At 40.6% G+C, this 23816-nt stretch overlaps 1 protein-coding gene across 4 annotated transcripts in view; it reads left to right on the top strand.

Moving 5' to 3' along the window:
- HECW2 (HECT, C2 and WW domain containing E3 ubiquitin protein ligase 2) overlaps positions 1–23816 on the top strand; it is a 352175-nt gene that overhangs the window by 97386 nt on the left and 230973 nt on the right. The window contains exon 1 of one of the 4 annotated variants that reach the window (XM_053665223.1): positions 13437–13477. The exons of the other annotated variants lie outside the window; for them this stretch is intronic. The gene's annotated coding sequence lies outside the window, so the exon portion shown is untranslated. Of the gene's footprint in view, positions 1–13436; positions 13478–23816 lie in introns of those variants that run through there. 4 annotated transcript variants of the gene reach the window in all.

The raw sequence follows: 23816 nt of genomic DNA, 5'->3' as shown, positions 1-23816 counted from the left end.
TAATTTTTCTTTCCCTTTCTTTTTAAACAAAACATTCAGTGCTGATACAGCCAGACCGGTGCTGCAGTGGTTGGCATCCTTATCAGCCTTTTCCTTGAAGCATGATAAAAATTTGATCTGTGGAAAGTTAAGAGACAGGCTGTTCTCAGACTAGGCTTTAATCATCTGGTTCAAGATTATTTTCATTTATAAGTTCTATCTTAAAAATCCAGTCCTCCTCTAAAACTTCTCTTTTTAACCCCCAGGGTTTGGATACAGGTGACTTGGATGGGTGGTTATTAAAATCATTTAGTGCTCTTTGGAACAGTGGGTTCCGGAGTTTTCTGATGTGGCACCTGCCAGTCACATTCATTTATAAGTGAGGTGTGCTCCCCTCCGTGAGTGTGTCATCAATTATGTTATATAAATTAATATAAATAATTCATGCTTATGTTCATTATGTATACTATACAGCAGATGAAACCTAGCAATTAAAGGATTTTATGAAAAAAATTCTAATATTTTCTTCCTGAGCCCAATATACCTCACTTCACAGACCATTGATTTCGGAAGCAGAAGATCACTCAGTGCACCCAATAATTCTTTTAAAGTTTTTAATTCTACCAATCCCCATTGAGTGTTTTGAAGAGTGAAGTTTTTAATAAACCTTAGAATGAATGTAACCTGAGTAAAACTTCTGGTCACAATGAATTGCTCTGAGTTCTGTATTAAGGGAATGTGGTTGCCAATTCACCAAGATGAGGTCTTAAAATTTGATCACGACATCTTTAAGACATATGAAATGTGTAAAAAACAGACCATTACCTCCTCTTGCAGAGGGACCCTCTCATCTGAATTTGCTTTGTTCTCCTCCCATGCAATTGCAGACCTGTGTTTGGCTCTGAAACAATGTACTATGTTTTGCATTTTAAAAATTTTATGAAAAGCTTGCATACAATGTATAGTATGTATTTGTCTACAACTCTCCCCTCCCCAGCCACATGTTGTTTGGGGGCAACTGTAGCTCATTCCCACAGCTGTATAATATTGTGAAGTTTGAAAATGCCACAGTTTAAGTGACATTTAAGTTCCATCTTTTTTAAAACATTTTTTCTATTACAAATAATTCTGGAGGGATTTTAGAAATGGTAATTTGTTAAGAATTCCCTAGGATGTACTGAGGACTGGCGTTGCTGAACTGTGGGGTGTGTACCCCTTCACGTTCAGAAGAGACTCCCCGCCAGTGCGGTGTGAATCCCGCTGGCCCCGCCTCCTCGTTCACACGTGCTGACATCAGACTGTTTAATTTTTGCCCGTTCGGTGGATGTGAAGTAATATCTCATGGTGGCTTTAATTTATCCTTTCATGATATGTGTATGTGCTGTTTAGGGCTCATTTCCTATAAGTTGCTTCCTCATATACAGGGATTGGCAAAAGTAGGCGTACAGTTGCAATACAAATAAATACAATAATAAATAATACAAAAATAAACTGTTTGCATACTCACAACTGTAAACCTACTTTTGCCCATCCCTCTATTGTGCTCAGTTTTCTATGTTTTTCTTTTGAAAAGGTTTTTTTTTCATGTGGTTTTGCATATTTACACACACACAGTGATTCAAAGACCTTAATAGAAAATAAACCAGTCTTTGTTTTTCTTCTCACACCTGGCCCTGAAATGGAATGGGTATCACACCCCTTCCCTTAAAAAAAAGTCCTTGTTTTTCCTGTAAGGTAGCATGACATTGCAAGTGAGCTGTCATTAGCTTGCTAAAAGTCACTTTGCAACCTAAAGGCTGTCTCTAGGAAGACGAGGCAGATACATGCAGAAAAAAAGCAACACTCTGGACTTTCTGTAGTTCTCTTCTGAGCACCTGCGGGCCTAGCTCTGACTGTGTGTGTTGATACCTGAGTCACAGATCTGCCTGCCCTAGAGTTATTTCGAAAAAAGACTTTGCACCCCCGCACATTTAGCAAATCTGTAGTGCAGAAGGCAGGTGTTAACAACAAGCAGGAGTAACTTCCAGCAGTGCTACTCGAAGTGTGGTCTGCAGACAGGCACCGTGGCCCTCACTTGTGGGTTTGTTAGAAGGTCAGAGTCTCAGTCCTGCTGAATCAGGGGCTGTGTTTTCACAAGAGAAGTTTGAGAAGTTTTGGGTGTTGACGACGCTGCACCTGTACTGTAACAGCTTGAGGTTCTACCAATGAGAGGTTCATTTTAGTTTATTTAACTAATCTAAACACTCTTTTTTAAAAGAAACAACTAATAACATGAAAGGGTTACTTGTAATTTGTATGTTGTTGATTAGCAGACTCTGTTGTTATCTATTATTTTAGAAAGGAATGGCAGTTTTTAGCCAGAGGAGGTAATTTTGTAACATGGATCACTCAGGAAGCAGGCAAGCCTGGAGTGGAGGGACCTGGAAGGGAAAGTCTAGAGAAGCATGAGATTCAAGAAGAAGAAAGAGGAGGTGGGACGAAGGAGGGTTGCAGATTTTTCTCAGAAAGGAGAACATTTTCCTTTTTCTTGCTTCTGTATTGCGATGATTTATAGCGCCAAGACCCAGTATTATTATTTTAACCGTTCAAGTTTAACCTGGAAAGTTAATTATCATTTCTGACATTGTTTCTGTTCGACAGTTTTATTTTTTTTACATTGTGGACATACAGCCCGCTGGGGTTATATAAATACAGAACATAGCCATTTCCTGCACCTGGGGCCCACAGAGCCCAGGAGGAGAGGCAGACACTGAAGCAAAAATTACAACGTGGGAAGTGCAATAGCGCAGGTGTTTAACTGAGCCTCAGTGTCTCCCTGTCCTTACAGGATTACTGTGCGGATTTAATGGGAACTGCAACCGGGTCCTGGGAAAGTTCTCAAGGAACAGCAGCCACTCCTCCCCTTGTCTGCACGCCTCCCGCCCCCGGCTGCCCAATTGCATTCCAAACAGTTTGATTCCCGAGTCTACAGAAATTAGTACTAAGAAGTTAGTACTAAGAACAGTGGTAGTGGTGGAAGTATTTATAAGGTGCAAAGGTAAAGAGGAAGTGATTGCTATAGGAAGAGACATTTGGGGTTCCCAGTGAATGACTTAACGCTTATGCCTATTTTTTCTAAATGTTGAAGATGAGGTTCACCTTCACATAAATCCTAATATTTTACAACTTGTTGAAGTGTAGGCTGTAATTTATTTTGTACCATTTTTGGGGAACCTGTAACATGACTTTATGAGATGAAGCTGCTGTTAACTTGTTATGTCCCAGCAGGAGCCTCAGAGTTAGTCACTCTGTGATATGCCAGGATGCTGGTACCAGTGCAAGTTCTGGTCTCATGAGCCTGAACACCAAGAAGTTTGGGGTTGTCAGAAAGAAGGTAATGATCAGGAAAGTGAGGGGTCGAGCTATATTGGAACAAATATTCCTAAAGACTTTTTAATTGCCCTCCTTAGAGCTTCAGTAACTCCCTCTGCTTGCCTGGCTTTCTGGGCAGCCCCCATGCAGGCCTGAAAAGTCCATTTCTGGCTCACTTTATTTTTTATCTCTCTTCCTCTGCCTGTTCAGTAATCCCACCAGGGACAGCTGTTTCCACTCATACCAGCAGACCCAAATCATAGCCATCAGTTAAGATCTGCTTCAAATCCCACTTCCCTTTTCTCTGAGCTCTTCCAGACAGCTTCAAATGACACACCTGCCGTCCTTTCCTCCTGCCAACTTCGGAAGTGTTTTCTGCACCTGCCCTTCACTGCATCGCCTATGTCTTGTCCCTGCAGATGTTTTGGAAGTTTCCTGAGGTCCGAGGAGCTTATAATTTTTGGTTATCAGAGATTCTGGTTTCTTAATGTAAAAGATAATCTCGCTAGCTAAACTCCTGCCATCTGAACCCAGGAACAGAATAGATTTGGATAACTTTTTGAAGAGGAGAGACTTGGAAGAAAGTGTAAATACTTTTCTCATGGCTTATCTGAAGCTGCTAATCTGAGGTCTCTGAAGTTGGGGAATAGATGAACACAGTTGCCCCTGGACCAGTGAGAGAGAGCCGGCCCCAGCACACTGCTTCTGGGACCCTCCACTCTTAACTCAGTATCCTGACCCCAGCAACCAAGCAATAGGTTTGAGTAACGTGATTTCCCCTCACCGGGGGTTACACATTGCTCCTTAATCACCTTCTAGCAGGTGGGTGTGGTGAAGAGAATTCTCAGCTTTTAGACTGATTTTCTAGTTTCTAAAAAAATATTTTTCCAGGCTTCTAAGTCAGAGAGGACTTAAGAAATTATAGGATTGGATCAGGGCAAAGATTTATAAGCCATTTATTTGGACAGCCTGTGAAAGCAATTCTTCGAAGGACTATGAGTATAGCAGATATTCAATAAATATTGACTGGATGATTGATTTAAGGAAAGAGCCAAAGATAGAGGAATAATTCCTTTGTATATCCAGTGGAATTGCACGAGGCTAAAGTATGTAAAGCAAGAAACTGGAAAGCTTCATTTTTATTTAACGTCCTTTCGGATCAGTGGTCAAGCAGAATGGCCAAAGGTTTGCCTGGCACAATTTGGAAACATGAGTTCGAGCATAATATAAGTATAGGTATTTGTAGACAAAGCATACTACTACTAATCTTTATCACGGACAAAGCGAAAGACAAGGCAGGTTCTCTAAGGTAAAATGAGGTATAAAAGCAGTCGAAGAAATGGCGAACACAGAGCATCCTAAAAATCACTGTGTAGGTTGGGCCCATATTGTCCTGGGCACATGGGTATTTAAAAATCTATTATTCTTGTCTTGGAAGACTGAAGTCACTGAACCCAGCATATTTTTTTGATTATTTGAATTCAGATTCCTAATTAAAGCTAACTACTGTTTCATAGATAATCTAGATAAGAAAGTTAAAGCCTGTTGCCTTTAATAAACACAACCAAATTTGGAAGAAGACTACATTAGCCAAAATCTTATTTTGTATCTTGAAATTCTAAAAGCAATGGAAAATCATCCTCATAACATTTCCCAGAATATTTCCATCCATATGCTTAAAAATTACTGCCAAACACTTCAGTTTGTTAGGAAGAAACAAAACACATTCTCTTAAAGCTGTGCGGGGTCCTTCCTCTTCCACCGCAGTACGTGCAGAACCACCCACCTGGCCAGGAGGCTGCTAGGACTGCATGCAGGTGTTCATAGACATGTTGTCTTACCTGCTTGGAGGTTCATCATCCTCTCCCCTAACACGTGCGTGAGGAATTGTCAAGGCGGTGGCCTTTTGCCCTCCCTGAGTTCTTACGGGTTTGAGCATAGCCACTGAGATAAGTACAGGCCGTCTCCGCCTATGGTTTGTAAAATCCTGGGATTTACACTTCCAGTTTTCCTTTGAAATTTTCCTTTTCTTGATAGTTTTTTAATGGAAAGAGGACTGACTGTCTGAGTTTAGTCATCAAAAACCTGTCGTGTGATATCATGAAAGGAAATAGGGCCTGTTTTTGTTTTGGTGCAGCCTTTGTGATTAGTCACAACACAACACAACACAACAAAAACACTGGTGAGACATAGGCTGTGATTCTGACTCCCAGCCATACCATTTGGCCCTGGATCCACACTGGATTTTTTCCCTCCCATATAAAGTATGCAATTTGTCAGGTGGGAATTCCGGGGGATACTTAAAGGCTCTAAAATGAGAGTTAAGATGAGGCCATAACAGCTGGTGATAAAGTGGCATCGCCATCTTTTTTAGGTGCCCTTTTCTTAATTGAACTGTTGAAAGATCCAAAATGAAATCAGAGGCAAAAAGTGGGTGGCAGTTTTAATGTATCTCTCTTCCGAATTATTGGTAAAATAAAAGGACTTAACTCCTCACAGGGGGAGGATGGGGAAGTAGCGTAAAATAGTACTTACTCTCAGTTGTTTTGTTTCCTATGAAGCTTGTAGCACAGTTTGATTTTATTTCTTGGGTTGTGATGAAGCTCAGATAATGAATGGTGCTGATGAGTTCATTTGTCACTGTGGGTTTTAAGGGGGAGCGTCCCTGGACAGTGCTGCCGCCTGGCTGTAACTGTGTGAAACGTGGAAAGTTTGCTGGAGAGGAGGGCTGTGGCCAGCAACCATTTCGTCTAATAGAAGTCAAAGAACAAAGAGAACTCGTAGTTAAGTTAAATCACCTTGGAAAGGGCCTCACTTTATCATATAAAATAGGAATTATAAATGCAAGTTTTAAATGATGATATCAGCCACCTCTATGCAATTACTACTGCTATAGTCATAATAAAACTGATGCCAGTCTGTGTTAGTATTTAAAGAAGCCCAGCTCCATGGTTTGAATTTTCATTTCTATTAAAATTCTCAGTATGCAGTTACAATGAAAATTCTAAAATACTTTTTTTTGCAGGGTTGAGTGGTGGTATTGGTGTACACCCTGATTTGCATTATGAATCTGCTTTGGCTCTGTTTCAGTTTATTCCCAGACATTCCAGATATTTCTCTCTCTCTCTTTCTCATGCATCTCAAGCTCAGTAACCCATGCTAATGCTTACAGAACCAATGCCTGTTAAAATAGTTACTGTAGCTTTTCTTTTGCTTGAATTTCCTGAAAGAGGTAAGACGCCCCTTCTCCACCCACAGGGCCTTTCGTGCCGTCACTGGTGATGTGATCCATCACCTGGGAAGACAGAAATAAATAGGTCGTTACCTATACCTGTGACTACCTGCTGATGGTGACTGTAGAACTTCTGAGATAAACTTCTATGGGGAATGAAAGCCCTGGCATTAGTACCACGGGGAATTGCAGAGTTGGCAATTTCTTTCACTGCTGGTAAGTGTCCAGAGGCATCTGTCTTTTGGTTGGAAGTCTTCCTGGAGCAGGGGGACAGTGAACAGGTGAGAGGGGCTATGCTTACCCATTTGTTTCATCTGCAAAGCCACACCCTTAAGGCTTTCCCTTTTATTTTCTAGTCTTTCCACTGGTTCACCACTGGGCCTCCTTTGATTATACATTTCTAATGATATTGAGATGAAAGAACACAGTTGTTTTGACTTGATTTATGTCCAGCAGTACTCAGTGAAGCATGACAAAAGATCATTTCATTTTTTTCAGTGTCATTTTTTTTTTGTGGTCATGGTGGTTAGGGATTGCTACATAGAGTTACAAAGCTATTATTTACTAAAAGTTCAAAACTGCTTATAAATAAATGGCCTCAAAAGAAGACCTATTAATAAAAAAGAAACCAGTTTTGGCTGTATGTCTGGGAAGTGATTATATCGTTTCGAGATTCCATTTGGCTAAACCCGATTAAAGCATAAGCAGGAATTGCCGTTGGGAAAGCGCTGTGGACAGACCCAGACGTGCTATCTGGAATCATGTCACAGAATTTGCATTGAAGACAAAGGTGGTGGGTTGAATAGGATCCAGGTCAATGAAAAAGTCTGGTCTCCCTAATTCTATTCTTTTTGGGGTGCCAGTTTGTTTTGCATGTCATTTCCAATTAGCAGTAATTTCTCTATTACATATGTGCAGAATTTTACATTTAATTTTTATAGTCCTGTGCTATTTTTTTTAAATGTCTTCCCACTGGACTGTAAGTTTCAGGAGAACATAAACTAAGTCTTTCTCCTATTGCTCTATATTCTTCAGTGCCTCACATGATCCTGTGCATAAAATAAACGCATAATTTATTTTAGAACACCTAGTATGTAGTCATCTGGACATATGGTTACTAGGTCAGTGTGCTTACATTTTTGTTTTCATCTTCTGCTTTCACAGTTTTCACACTGGCACTTTGTAGAGCCTTGTATTGTTTCTTTCAGTCAGCGCCCAGCAGTGCCAAGTCACCGATCTTCACCCGCTGGGAGAGGCTTCGGGTGTAACAGGTAAACCCAGGCTGTCCCAGCACAAAGTCTGACCTCTCACTGTCAGAGCTGAGGTAAGTCAGGAAAGAACATAAAACTGGTAGAGGGCATAGGAGAGGGAAACAGTTCCCAGCACACCAGACCTTGGTAACTTTAAAGAATTGTGGGTACTCTCCTTTTTGGTTCTTTGGATCGAGTACCATATTGATAATGATAAGCACTGCCATATTTTGGCATGTCTCCTAAGTATAGATTGCTTCTGTATTTGGCCTCTTCAGATGTTGTGGTAGTGGTGAGTTTTTAAAAGTTCGTTGTGAGGGAAAGGACAACAGAAGTAGGAAACGTGATTATTCTGATATGTAAATGAATCACGGACTTACAGATCTGTAGAGCTGCAGCATGTCTTGGAGGTTATGTAGCCCTACTCTTTCATTTCTATAGGTAAGGGAATTGAGGACCAGTGTGGTTTAGTGACTTAGGTAAGGTGACAGTTAATAGAAGTCTGGAATAGGACAATACTGAAAGTCAATTTCTGTTATATCTGGATTCTTTGACCCAGTTTGTAGAAAGTATTTTTCTGTGGATAGATTATCTGAGAAGCTCACATGTTCTTTAAAAGTATGGTATTTTAAAAAGAAAGGCTCCCAGAAGATTGTTCATAGGGTAATGTTTTGAACAGGATGGCAGGATGGCTGCATGTGGAACATAGATGCCAGGTGCCAGTCCCATGTAGTGAGGTGTGTGGGTGAGAAATCTGGCTCCTAACTCCAGGTCTGTTAATTCCAAACTGTGAGACCTTGAAAGAGGAGTCATAGGGCACTCAGAAAGTCAGTTGGTGGTGTTATTCAAAAATGAAAGAAATAGGGAAGATTCGCTCTGAGAGACCCTTTAGTTCTAAAATTCTGTGTTGAAATGAAGCAAAGGCAAATCCTTGGCTTGATCAAAGCTGTACGAAGTCAGAGTAGGGACGGACTTATCTAGTGTGTCACCAACGTGTCAGCAGCTCAACTTTTAGAATCTTGTGTCCTGATTGTGTACCGTATCTCTTCCTTGGGTTCTATTGATGCTTTTCCAAATGATTTCCACTTCTCAGGCCTAATTTGGGTATCTCTTCTCTGCTTAGAGCTTACTGAAGGAATGTGAATATCAGGAATAGATGCATCTGAATCAGTCAACTTACTATACAGGGATCTCCTGGCTCTTCCAAATGTACAGTCCATACATGTGGTGGGTTAGTTGGTGCATTAAAGAATAAAGAACATTAGGTTGTTTAAATTTGAAGCATCTTTTGTCGAACGGCACTATGACTGCTGTGTTGGGTAGTTTCGTTAAATTAGTGTCTTTTGCCTGATAACTTTCCTTATTTTACATTCTGTAGATAAGTAAATCCAGAGTTTCTTAGCCACGCTCACTCTTATTCCAGGAAAGTGTCCCAGGGGGCCCATTTGGTCATACTTAAGGGTCATTTTACCTTGTCCTGTACTCTGGGATAAGATTACTCTTATTTGCTGATTGCTGTGGTCTCCAGTAATCAGTCTCTCACCAGCAAAGCTCAAACTATGTCTGCAGTGCCTGTGGCCCTGAAATTTGCCCCATCTGTCTTCAGAGGGAAGCTGTGCAGCCATGACTCCAAGGAAGCACGTGCAATCTGTTTATAGGGCACTTTTGGAAAACTCTGGAGCAAAGGCAATGTGCAGCCAGTGGGGCGGCGATATTTGCCTTGTTGGGGTAGGTCAGTTGGTGTTGGAAGATAATGTATATTGTACAAGCTCATAGCATAGAGTGGCACATTTTAAGTCCTTAGTGAGTATGTTGTTATTCTGCTTTATAATTTTGCCTCTAGGTTTGTAGGTTTCCAGCAATCAGCAAGCAGTCTTATGAATTTTGTTAAGAGTTAGGCAAGATCCTCCAGAATATGTGTAAGAGTTAGTGTAAGAGTTTCACTATAGTGTCCTTTCTGTTGTTTAACTGGAAAAAAAGAAGCTAACCTGTTCTGTGATTAGGATATCCCTCATTTTTGTGGGTTAGCCATTAGGGGCTTAATTTGTACTGAAGGCTTTGTATCTAGAAATTATTCAGGCTCCTTTGTAGAGTGTGGGAGTATGGGGGTGTGACTTGTGAGAAATTGAGTCTTTCTTTCAAAATTTATATGCTGTGGTAGGATGAAAATACAGAGTAAAAAATGCTAAATTAAAATGCAGCTGTTTAAAATTAAAGGGCTAGATATAGTTGATGGCAAATGGTAGTTTAAAATTTTTCTGTTATTTATATTTAAAAATTAATTTTAGGTCATTGGAGAAATGACATAATTGTCTTTTGATTTTCTTTTGCTAATTCACAAATTAATTTGAGTAATATACTAATTTTTATTCTATACTTCATATTTCTAGTGTTAAATATTACTATGGTCTTTCTTTAAGGTGTATGTGAGTTTAGTTAATGAAGTTCATTTTAATTTAAAATATTGAAGATGACTTTTCCCCAAAGAATGCCAAAATTTAGAAACCGTGTAGACTTTGCATTTCCAGAATACTTAGTAAGAAAAATGTGTATAAACAGTTGTCTATGACATCACATTTTATAATTTTGAGTTTTCAAATACTTTAAAAGTGTTTTTATTACTATAGAGTCTGAATGAGATAAGGATATTCATGACCACTAATATTTAACTTTGTTTTAGAAATTCTAACCAATTCAGTCATCCTCTAAAAATAAATCTGGAAGATAGAGAGATAACCATTATTTTTAAATGTTATACTTAACTACTTAAAAAATAGGCCAAGGAATGAAAATATTAGTAAAATTAAATTAAAGGGCTTATGTATAATCCCAGTAAGATTAAAAATACAAATTAAACAATAACCGAGATTTGTTTTACCTTTCGATGGCATTACCTAATATAATGAGCAAGTATTTATTGAGTACTTGCTGCATATTAGGGTCATTGTAATTCATTCAATCATTAAAAATAACCATTTGAAGCAGGTATAAACCTGTAATCTCTGTTATACAAAAATCTGCAGTGATATTGAGTAACTTTCCAATGATCATAGAGCTGGTCCATGGCAGAGCTGGGATCTGAATCCAGCTATAGAACTCAGGTTCCGGGACCTGTTCTCTTACTCACTAAACTGCCCCTGGTGCTATGTCGACAGCATTCAGTGGTGGGGAAGGCATCTGGAAGGAAATAGCCATCTCCCCTGCACTGAAGGCATGGGGAATGTTTATTGTACGTTCTTTCTAAAGGGTATTGTGGTAATGCTCTCTAACACCTTACAATCCAGCAATTTCACTTCTAAGGAGCTAATCAGCAAGGTCAATAATGAATTTGTGAGTATGTGTTTACAAATATGGTTTATAGCAATAATCTAAATGACCATTTTGAGGGAGTTTAACTAAATGATGGTACATCATAAATAGAATGTCACATGACTGTTTAAAAGCATGATATAGTGCTATGTTTATTAATATAAATGCCTACATTATGTTTTATGTGAAAAAGAGCAGGTTACAAAACAGTTTGTACCCTGTGGTGTGATGTCATCTGTGTATCTAAATAGCTACGCCTGTATTTATAGACCAAAATGCAGTGGGCTGGCATCTCTGGGTGATGGCATTATGTATAATATTTATCTTCTTTACCTTTTCTCATTATTTTTGAAATTTTATAGTGGGCATGTGTTGCTTTTATAATTGGAAAAAGCTCTGAAGTTATTTCTTTTTTCTTACTCCCTTAACTCATTTTTTTGTGGCAAAATTAGGTTTTACTTTGGTTTCATGCTTTCTGAGTGCAAGGTAATCTTCTCTATGGAGCTTTTCAGGAAGCTCCATATCAGGCTTGTTTTTGAAGTTGCCACTTGCTAAGTTATTTATTCCTTAGACCAAAACCGCTCCAGTGATCTGGGTGTGCTGTCATTAGGTGGGGCTAATGAGCTTTGGATGCGTGCTAACCCGCAGAGTCCGCCCTAGTTGGCTTGAGCTTCCTAATTTAAACGTGACTTTTTTCCATGACATAATTTATGTAAAGGTAGAACTCCATTAAAGTAATTGAATACAAGCTATCACTGAAAATTAATGCATCTGGTATTTAAAGGAACATTTAAAATCAAGAAATGCCATGAATAATCAGAATTGTCAGTCAAAATTTTTCTTTTTGTCATCATCTATGCAGATTGTAATTAGAATTTCTTACTTAAATCTTAATGTAAACCCTCTAAAGCTTGTGTTCCACTGCACACCCTTCCCTGGGTTTGGACTTGGCTGGTATCGAAGCACTTTCGGGGTGTTTATTTTTCGCTTGGACTTCAAGTACATGTACTTAGAACTAATGCAGTTGGCTACAAGCTTTCAAAGACTTCTTTAGGAATAATTAATTGTCTGATAGACTAACATCGACCCAATCAGAGACCCAAAACTTTTATGATGTAAAAAAAGAGTTGGGACTACTTTCTTTCAGGGAACCCCAAATCCTTAGTGATTAGGTTCTTTTTCAATCATAAAGGTCTGTTTCCTTAAAGGGGAGTGGAGCCTACCTCCTCCTCTCTGTGTGAGTGGATTAATTTGCTTACTTGGCTTCTGTGGGTGGAATGAACACAAATAAAGGTGTTGCTGAGTTTCCCAAACATGTCATTTAGGACAAACCAATTACCATTACAAGCAAGTTTACCAGAAAATAAGCTACTTTTCACTGGAAGCCATAATTTCATCTTGGATTCTCTTTATGTTTTGTGGAATGGGCTTAATTTTGGTTGGTTTTGTATTCCTATCCCTGGAATTGATCTGCCGAAATCATAGGACTATCTCATTGGACAGTGGCCCATTAATAAGCCCTGTTTCGAAAATAAGCCAGGCTATGTGTATTGGGCCCATGTTCTTCCCTGAGAACTTTGGGGTCAATCACTTATTTAGCCATGCATAGACAAGGCCCAGAATTGTTTTCTGAGGAAGACCTTGCCCAGAAATGATCTCTCCACCAACCTGCCTGCAGGAGAATAGTGGCTTGTTGTATAAACCCATGTTCTGGTCTATTTCCTTCATGTTCAAAGACCCTTCCCAGTGGCTTTGCCCTTAGTCACATGTGTCATATAGCCAAGGCAAGATTTCTCTTAATGTACAGCATCTTGAACTTTCTATTGTCAAAATCTCATGAGAAACTCATTTATTAAAAAAACCAAGAATTGCTTTAACAATATGAAATCTAGCCATTGCTTTAAGGTCTAAAATTTAAGTTTAAATTTTATCCTTGAATTCAGCTGGAGTATAGCTGCTAGACCAGCACTGTGCCTGGAGGTATAGCGTGTCAAGTGGTAATTTTTTAGTAGCTCATTGACAAGGGTAAAAAGAAGAGGTGAGATTAATTTTAATTATCTGTTTTACTTAACACACTAACATTCCAATGTGTAATCAGTAGAACACTTAGTGAGGTAGTTTACTTATTTGTAGTAATTCTTTAAAATCTGCTGTGTATTTTGTCCTCAGGGCGTATCTCAGTTGGGACTGGTCGAATTTCAGATGGCGAGGACCCGCTGTGGCTGGTTGCTGTGGTAGTGGACCGCACACTGTAAACCCTGTAGAAATGTGTGTGACTGTGCCTGCGCTGGTGCAGTCTGTACCAAGCCAGTGAGATGTCGTGGCAGTGGTGACACAACAGCACTGTGTACGTGAGGTAGGTAGGAGGATGCCGGCTAGTTCTTCATACGTTGTAAAGGTTAATAGGAGAGGATTTTCTCAGTTCTCATCACCAGGACACCACATGTGTTTATCTTGTGGATATGTGAACTAGGCCTATGATTTCTGTAACTCTTTGGTTGGGATGTTAGAAAGTTCAGAGACAAATGAAGGTCCTCTTTCTAGTATTTGAGCAGCACTGAGTGGTGTGAGTTCTGGTGATAAACTTGACTCTGGCTTGCTTCCCCTTGCTTTCTCGCTGACTTCTTTTCATTTTGTTGTATGTCAGACTGTAGCATGCCATTTTACTGAATAAAAATGGGATAGATAAAATCTTGTATTATTTAAATTTTTATTAAGTTTAAATAATCGTTACTTTAAATTTTATGGAAAGTAGAATTGAAAGAATTTTAGAATGATTCAAATGCCTCAGTTGACTTTTGGCTCATTTAAAATGAGTTTCATGAACTTTAATGTGGTTGGGAATATAGTAAGGTATTTGGTCTAACTTGGGACTATGTAGAGATACTAGCTGGTGATGTGTTATAATCAACTGGGGAGCATGTTAAAAATCTAATGCCTACCACTTCCCATCATCGATGAGCAAGGTGAGTAAGGATCAGTAGATTTGGGATTGGGGCTAGAAAGTAGTAGATTACCAGGCTCTCTTGGTTGTCATGTCCCTGGTAGCTGCTGCTTTTAAAACCTAATCTCCCAGAAAAAAATGCTTCATTGCCAATCTGCACAGTTTTTTTTGTAGTATTCCCCGCGCCCCAAATATTTTGAGGCTCAAGGATGAGGCAAAAGTAGGTGCACAGTGTTAGTACATGAAAAATAGTTTATTCTTATATTATTATTTATTGTATTACTCTTTAAATTGTATCTTATTATTATGCTATTACAATTGTTCTAATTTTTACCCCCCTGCCTGTCTCCACCCAGCACCCCCCACTCCCTCAGGCAATCCCCCCACCACTGTTCATGTCCGTGGGTCATGTGTATGAGTACTTTGGCTGCTCCATTTCCTATACTGCACTTCGCATCCCCATGGCTATTCTGTAACTACCTATTTGTACTTTTTTTTGGTAAACTTTTTATTTTATTTTATTTTATTTATTTATTTTTAGCAAGGGGAAAGGAAGGAGAAAGAGAGGGAGAGAAACATCAATGTGTGGTTGCCTCTTGTGCACCCCCTACTAGGGACCTGGCCTGCCACCCAGGCACGTACCCTAGACTGGGAATAGAACCAGGGACGCTTTGGTTCACAGGCCAGCACTCAGTCCACTGAGCCACACCAGCCAGGGCCCTATTTGTACTTCTTAACCCCTCACCTTTTCACTCATTCTCCCACATCCCCTACCATCTGGCAACCATCAAAATGCTCTTCATAGCCATGGTTATGACTTTGTTCTTCTTGTTTGCTTAGTTTGTTTTTTGGATTCAATTATTGATATATAATGTATTTATTGCCATTATATTGTTCATAGTTTTAATCTTTTTCTTAAAAAAGTCCCTTTAACATTTCATGTAATAATGGCTTGGTGATGATGAACAACTTTGGTTTTTTCTTGTCTGGGAAGCTCTTTATATGCCCTTTGATTCTAAATGATATCTGTGCTGTGTAGAGCAGTCTTGGCCGTAGATCCCTGCTTTTCATGACTGAATATTTCTTGGCATCCTGTCTAGCCTGCAAAGTTTCTTTTGAGAAATCAGCTGACAGTCTTATGGGAACTCTCCTGAAGGTAACTAATTGCTTTTCTTTTGCTGCTTTTAAGATTCTCTCCTTATCTTTAACTTTTGGCATTTTAATTATGATGTGTTTAAAGTGGGCCTCATTGCAGTCATCTTATTTGGGACTCTGTGTTTCCTGGACTTGCATATCTATTTCTTCACCAAATTAGGGAATTTTTCTTCCATTATTTTTTCAAATAGGTTTCCAATTTCTTGCCTTTTTTTTTCTCCTTCTGGCACCCTTATGATGCGAATGTTGGGATGCTTGAAATTGTTCCAGAGGCTGCTTATACTATCCTCATTTTTTTAAGTTTTTTTTTCTTCTTGTTTTTCTGATTGGTTGTTTTTTTCCCCCTTATGTTCCAAATCATTGATTTGATTCTTGGCTTCATCCATTCTATTTTTGTTTCCCTGTAAATTGTTATTTCAATTAGTGAATTCTTCATTTATGACTGGATCTTTTTTATGCTGTTGAGGTCCTCACTAAGTTCTTTGAGCATCCTTATAACTGGTGTTTTGAACTCTGCATCTGATAGATTGCTTATCTCCATTTCATTTAGGTCTTTTTCTGGAGTTTTGATCTATTCTTTTATTTGGGCCATGTTTCTTGGTCTCCTCATTTTGTCAGCCTCCTGGTGTTTGTTTCTAAGTATTAGGTAGAGCTTCTCTGACTCCCTGTTATGGTAGAGTGGCCTAATATAGCACATGGCCTATGGGGTCCAGTGACAGAGCTTCCCATGTCACCCAAGCTGGGTACTCGAAATGCACGCTTTGTGTATGCCCAGTGTATCTTCCTCTTGTAATTGAACCTTAATTGCTGTTGGCAGATCAATGGGAGGAATTTACCCAGGCCAGTCAGTTGCAAGAACTAGTTGTGACCACTGACCACCGACCACCAACCTCCACCCTCCTGGAGATTCAACTGTGCAGGGGCAGGGTGGTGGTGCTCTGACTTGGTCTGTAGATGTCCACTGATTGTGCAGGCTCTGGGGTTTCCTGGGTAGTGCAGGACAAGGCTGGCTCCCCCTGCATTCTGCCTGGGGCTGGCTACCCTACAAGAGCTATGGAGCAATCTGAGATGGCTGCTACTTGTGCTGGGCTTGGAGATTCCCAGGCGAAGCCAAACTGTGAATCTAAGCTGGCTGCTGCTAGTGCCAGGCCTGGAATTACTTAACAAGAGGTACAGGGTCTGGGGGCTTACTGATGCCTGCTGTTCGCTTGTTTGATAAGATTTAGGAAACATGAACCAAGACCTGCCATTCATATTGAAAAGTCATGTTAACAGTTTGGGTGAGCCCATCAGTTGAGTGGAATGGAGTCTCAGGGGATCTCCAGGGTGGGCCAAACCGTGTTAGCCAAGTTGAGGGAGTCTCATATATGGCATCTGCCTTCTGGCTCTGTGGCTCTGGGGGTGGAGGGCTCAGAAAAGGGACATTGGCCTCTGCCCGCCTTTCTGTCTGGAAGAAAGCTGTCACCTAGCTTTCACCTTGATGCCCCACTGTTCACTTTCTCCCTGTATGCCCCTGGTGCCTTTCAAGCTGATACCCCACCACTGGAGCTCAGAGGGAGCAAGTGTGAGTAAGTCTGTATGTGGGTTGTTTAAAGGGAATTGCTTGGGACTCCAAAATTTCTTCCTACAACTCAATCACCCTGGCTTTCGCAGCAAGAAGCTATAGGAACTTATCTTCCTGTCACTGGACCCCTGGGCTGCAGGGCCTGGTGTGGGGCTGGGATTCCTTGTTCCCTGGATATCCCTCCCAAATTTGTATGCACCACACATGGATGTGGGACCAGCCCATTCCACCTCTTTGCCCCTCCTACCAGTGTGGATGGATGTATTTTTTTTTTGTTCTGTATTTGTCAGACTTCCATTTAATTTGATTTCTGGCAGTTCTGAGTGATGGTTGCTCTGTAATGTAGTTGTAGTTTTGATGTTGTTGTCCATAGAGGCGAGCTATGTTTTACCTATGCTGCCATCTTGGCTGGACATCCTATTGTATTATTTTCTGTGTAAATGACCGTACACCTACTTTTGTTCACCCCTGTGTAATTGACGTATAGCTTTGTGTAAGTGTAAGGTGTGCAGTCTGGTGATTTGATATACTTATATATTGCAAATGATTGCCACCATAGTTAGCGCATACTTTTGTAACTTTAATAATGTAGCATTCTAAGAAAAAAAAATCACATCACTTAATTATCATTTCTTTTTTTGTGGTGAGAAAATGTAAGGTCTATAAGTCTTTTAAGTCTATAAAACAGTATTATTAACTACAACACAAATTAGATTCCCCTGTATTTGTTCATCTAATAACTGGAAGTTTGTACTCTCTGATCTACATCTCCCCACCCCCTGGCCCTCTCACAGTCTTATCTTTAGTCCCCGGCCCCTCTCTGGTTAAGCATGCTTTGTAGGTCAAGTCATATTCTTCGGGATTTTCATTTTTTGCCTCCCAGCTTCTCCTATTACCTAGGTGTTGTATACTAAGTAGTGGGAGGTATCTAGGATATCACGTGGGATTCTTTAAGTCTGTGACAGAAACCCAAGTGAATTTGCTTAGCCAAAGTGAGAACAAAAATGTCAGGCGATCCCAGGCACGGGCCTTGTCTCAGGGGCCCTGGATCGAGCCTGCAGCCACGTGCAACCCTCTGGTGCTCAGCCTGGCTGCTCACCCAGGCCCTCGTGCCTCCAGAAGGCCGGTAGGGAGCAGTTTCCTCTTCCAGGGCAGAGAGGAGAGAAATACTTACACTTACAATTCCAGATCTCTTTTCGTACTCTAGTTACTCATGTATCAGGATAGAAGAGCTTATTATTGCAAACAGTGGGTTATTGGTTTGCAGTGGGATTCCTCTTTTAAAAAATAATTTGATTAATGGGGTGGTAAGTGCATGGTGTTTTGCCATTTTTCCCAATTACAATGAGTTATAATTGATTTGTGCCTTAATTTGTTTGAAACTATTATTTAAATTCATATTACCTAAGTTTAATAATGTAGCATTCTCATAAAATAAATATTTAATTTTATTTATAAAATGAATGGATTTATTTATTTGAATAGATATTAATTAATTAAAATGCTTTTTCTCTTTGAATTGAAAGTCAGATACTGAATTTGGGAGCAGAAATCCCATTTCTATAAATTTAGTAAGTTAGAATAATTTGATTCTTTGAAAGAAATGAAAATTTTTTCAGCATCTTTAAAAGAGTCAACTTTAGCCCTGACTGGTGTAGCTCAGTGGATTGAGTGCAGGCCTGTGAACCAGAGTATCGCGGTTCAATTCCCAGTCAGGGCACATGCCTGGGTTGCAGGCCAGTTCCCAGCAGGGGACTCACGAGAGGCAACCATACATTGATGTTTCTCTCCCACTCTTTCTCCTTCCCTTCCCCTCTCTCTAAAAATAAATAAATAAAATATTTTTTTAAAAAAAGAGTTAACTTTTCCATCTTGTAACTTTAACTGATATATAACCTAATTAAAACAGGTCTATCACCCTGGTTGGTGTAGCTCAGTGGATTGAGCACGGGCCTGCGAACCAGACACTTGCAGTTCGATTCCCAGTTAGGGCACATGCCTGGGTTGCAGGCTGGTTCCCTGCAGGCCAGTTCCCAGCAGGGGGACGCATGAAGGGCAACCATACATTGATGTTTCTCTCCCTCTCTCCTTCCCTTCTCCTCTAAAGATAAATAAAATCTTTAAAAAACAAACAAACAAAAAAAACCCAGGTTTATCATGATTTTGTAAGAGTTATCTGTTCTCTAGAAATCCTTCCACCAGACTTGAAATATTGCTTCATCCACAAGGTCTCATTTGTTCCACATTCAGTAGCTTTTGTGTCTCGCCTACTGCACTAGACACCTGGCCAAAATGGGGGGAAGGGACAGAGCCGGAGGAGACCAAATTGCTTTGTGTCAGAACTTACAACACATGGTTCTCACTCAAGTCAGCTGGGGAGCCTTCAGGGAACCTGAGAACTATTATAGTTGTATGCGTCAGTGCATTTGGGTGAGGGAAACTGGTGCTTTAGGCAGGTGAGCTTCCCCCACTGGGCACCCCCAGTCTCCTCCCCCTCCCCTGTGCTGTACGCTAAGCAGCCCTTGCTGTCTTCTTTCCACATACACTCACATGCCACGGAATGCGGCCTCAGCATTAACACAGGAGGCAGGGTTTCTAAGTACAAACGTTCGTGTGCTTGCTCAGATCTTTTAAATATGTATTCACTTGTTCTCTATTTCAGCGTCTTTGTTTTTATTCTGTTTGCTTGTTTGTTTTATTCTTTAGCTTCCTGTCAAAGGTGAGATCATATGGTATTTGTCCTTCAATGCCTGGCCTATTTCACTCAGCATAGAGAACAAGTGGGCAGCGACCAGAGGGGAGAGGGAAGGGAACTTAAGGGGAAAAAGGGGGAGGGATTTTGAGGAACAAGTATGAAAGACACAGAGATGAGGACTGGGGGTGGGGGGGGAATGGGAGGGAGGGGGGAGACCGGGCGGGGGGGGGGGAAAGGGAAAAAAAATGTACTTGAAAAGTAACTAAATAAAATTAAAAAAAATAAAAATAAAAAATGTACTTGAAAAATAACTAAATAAAATTTATATAAAAAAATATGTATTCATTACCCTTTAAAAGTGGGTGGGTGGGAAGAAAAGGGCAAACAAGATGTGATTTTTATTGTCTCGCTCCGGAAGGGCTGCCATGGGCAAGGCCACTCTTCCAGGGCTCCTTATCCTGCCTGCTCAGTGCAATCGCCAGAGCCAGGGAGGCCCGTCATAACAAATAAGTAAATGCCGACTCCCTATGATGCAAAGCTTACGGTAGGTGGGCCAAAATGAGAACGAGAGGTGGGAGAAAGCCAGGCAAGTCAGGTAACTCAGGGGCTCTGCTTTGGCTGTGGGAGGCTGCTTAGCACCTGCATTTAAGGCGCTGGGTTTAAACCCTGTAAGTAGATGATTTCTCCCCCCCCCCAGTTTTGTGGGTAACCGTAGGTGCCACACGATGTGGCTATTGAAGCCACAAGGAACTGTGGCATGTGGGGAGGGAAGCCGGCCTTAAAGGCCTCAGCGTGGGTCTCAGCTGTGTCAGCCATTAGCTTGGTGGCCTCATCTGGAAATCACATGTAGAGTTAGCTGCTCCATCAGAGGGTAGCTGTAGAGAAAACATGGGGGTAAGGGTGAGGGTGAAGGCAGGAGATACCGGAAAACCCCCCTCACTTTGGGAAACCGAATTTCATAGTAAGTAGGGGAAAGGGTTTGATCTTGACACACAGAAGTTGAACTTGTGGAAATCAGCTTATCTGACAGCAAAACTTAGATTATAATCACAAATATGGCTTGATTATTAGAAGGGCAGAAGAACAAGTGAAGTGTTGAAATTTTTAGAGGGTTGGGGGTAATTTTTTCAAGGAAGTTGTGTGATAGCGCAGTGTGGTATTTGTCTGTCCTACCACAGCCGTGAGAGTAATGTTATGAAAACTGTGCTGGGACCCTGTCAGCCTTCCCGCGGCCTCTCTTTCCTCCTTTGACATCAAATTGCTCTCGGTTGTCTCCTGCTTTGGTTGTCAATTCCTCCAACTTTGCCAAACCCTTACTAAGCAGTGGTTTCGCACATAGTTCAAGTAGTTTTTTAAAGCCCCTTTCGTTAACTTTTATGAATTCCTGAGTCTTTTATTAGCTCATGCAGTTTCTCTTTGCATCGATGTTATTGTTGGAACGTCTGAAATTCCACGAGTGAGTGACTGACGCACATGAGGCTGGCAGGGATCAACTCTGTCACTGCATGGGCTGAATAGGCACTGATTTAAAAAGTCTTCGGTTCATTATTCTGTGATGTTGTTTTCTTTCTTCTTCAGCTCCTTCACAGAGTGGAGCTGCATAATGAGTACCTAGCTAAGAAGAATCTCACCTTGGTCAAAAATATTTGAAAACTAATAGTGCTATGGAAATGTAGATGGTCCTTTTGGGAAGTTTTCCAACATTTTTTATCCTAATACTTTAATTGAGATTAAAGCTGGTATCATCAATAAGAGGATCATGATACTGGAAGAACTTCCTTACTCATATTTTGTATATTGATGTTCATTTAATTTTTTTTGGTTTTCCCAAATGATCCTCTGTAGTACTAGAATTGGGTGATTTATTCATTATTATTTAAAAAATTCTTTTTGAGTTTTGACACTGTAAGTTCCCTGAGAATGGCGTCTGTTTTATTCGTGGTGCCCTGAAGCTGGAAGAGCACCTCGCGCGTGGGAGGTGTTGAGAACTGTTATTTGTATAAATGGTAAGGTACGTTTAGTATCTGTGTTCATGACTTACATGGTACTCCCTTCTCTACCATGATTAGTCCTATTGATTGAGTTCATCCTGTGTCCCTTCTTCTGTTCTAATGCACCTTTTGTTGACCTCTGTAATAATGGTAAGCATCTGTTTGTAATCTCAGACTGTGAAATTTAATCTGTATGTTTGCAACTTCTGCTGTTTGCAACTTCTGCCGTTAGAAATCTTACTGTGGCAAGTGGTAGCAAGTCACTTTTAATGTCAAAACCAATAATTGATCATTTAATTGAGTGGGCATTGTCCTAGGTGCCCTGCCAAGAAAATCATCTACAATGTAGTTGAAAATCATCATCACTAAGAAGTGAACATCAGTCTGTCATTTCCAGCTCTTCTTGAAGCATACACTCAAGTGGAACAAGACATTAGACACTAGAGAGACACCATATGTTAGAATGTGGGAAGTTCTATGGAAGAAAAATACAGCAGGGAAGGAGTATAGGTAGTGCTGGGGCAGTTGAAATTTACACAGTGTGATTAGGGAAGGTCCTCCTGAGAGTGTGGCATTTGGTAAAATGTGAAGGGATAACCAAATGGGCAGGGTGGATCTTGAAGAGAAACTCTTCAGTGGCAGAGGAAAGAGCAGATGCAAAGGCCCTGTGGTAGGTGTGCCTGGTGCCTTCTAGGAGCAGCAGTGAGATGAGGGTAGCATGAGCGTGGGTGGCTGTAGTGGTAGATGAGGTCAGAGAGGACCAGATGCCAGATCATGTGGGGCCTGTAGACCATTCCGAGGGTTTTGACTTTTACTCTGGGTGAAGTGGTGGCCAGTGGAGGGTTTTGGGTAGGGAGAAAATGATCTGGCTGACATTTGAAGGGAATTATGCTGGTGCTGTGTTGAGAATAGATAGCAAGAAATCAAGGATGGCAATCAGGGAAGGAGGCAATCGTCTATTCAGAGTACCAGTGAGAGTGGTTTGGACCAGAGTTAGGTCAGTGAAAGCTAATTCCTATCTTCTCTTACCTTTTAATTGTATCCTTTCTTTGGCCTAGACTTTTTGACATATTTTCTTGCCCTTTTCATATTTTTCAAGGTCCAGCCTCATTTTTCTCATTTGGATTTTCTTAAACACTGTAGCCACTGATGATTATTTTCCATGGTGTGCTCTTACTGATTTTTGCACTTACACCTTATAACATAGGAGGGAGTTGATTGTTCTCACTTTCTTTCATGTAGGTTGATTTTTATTTCTTTTTTCTATGCTATAGCAAGGGCCTTACCATATACTTTTCATCACATAGTAGACACCTCACTCAATAAATCTGTTTGGATGGCTAGTTAAGTCTAAAAGAAGTCAACATGTATTCAGCCTGTTGATTTGATTTTTTTACATTCTTCTTTTCTCATTAATAGCAGTTAATATCATTCATTCATTCATTTGGGAAATATTTACTAATCACTTACTATTTTGTGGACAATATAGCATGTAAGAAAAATAGTAATTGTCCTCAAAGAGTTTATATTCTGGCGAGAGAAGACATGCATCTTCATATTTAGGTGGTGAGGCATCGTGCAGTACAGTTGATATGAATGATGTGAAAGAGGCCACTGGAATTCAGTGATAGGAGTGTGGCCTGTGTCTGGGTGTTCTTCAAGAGGAGAGTGGTCCTTAGACCTTGAAGGTGAGAGAACGGTGCAGAAAGTGGAGAAAAATGGTATGGGCAGGGCTGGATTTGCTAAGCATTTCTGTAGGTAAGCTTGTGTAGAAAGTTTATATGGAACTTCAGGTTTCTTTAAGAAGCATAAATATGTACACTCAAAAATTCACTGTCTCCTCTACCCTGACCCCTAGAGCCATTGCTGAAATTCATGCCATTTTCACCTCACCTGGACTATACTGCTGAATGACCTGCTGAATTTAGGCCTCAGCTTCACCAGCTTAAATGTCACTGCTTGTGAGAGGCCTGTCCTGCTCACCATGCTGAAACATGGTCCTATCCCTGCCTCTTTGTTTATTTCCATTTTGGCCCCTTAATTATGTTATTTAGTTGGTTGGGAGTGTTGTTGAAAAGAGCTGCAGGGACTGAGTAGATGGATTGTCTGGGGAAAATACAAAGATCAGAGAGGCCTGCTGAGAAGTGATGGTCTAGATACATGATGTGAACTTGGCTCAGTACCGTGGTGACAGTGGGAGAGGAAAGAGAGAGGCACGAAGGTTAAAGCATGTGTTCTGTGTGGGCTCCACTCCAGCAAGACAAACAACCCGATTATAAAATGGGCAAAGGACCTGAACAGACACTTCACAAAGGAGAACATACAGAGGGCCCAGAGACATATGAG

Source organism: Artibeus jamaicensis, unplaced genomic scaffold (assembly GCF_021234435.1).
Source record: "Artibeus jamaicensis isolate MK-2021 breed Jamaican fruit bat unplaced genomic scaffold, CSHL_Jam_final contig_391, whole genome shotgun sequence".
Classification (NCBI taxonomy): domain Eukaryota; kingdom Metazoa; phylum Chordata; class Mammalia; order Chiroptera; family Phyllostomidae; genus Artibeus; species Artibeus jamaicensis.
This window is presented reverse-complemented; position numbering and strand designations above follow the sequence as displayed.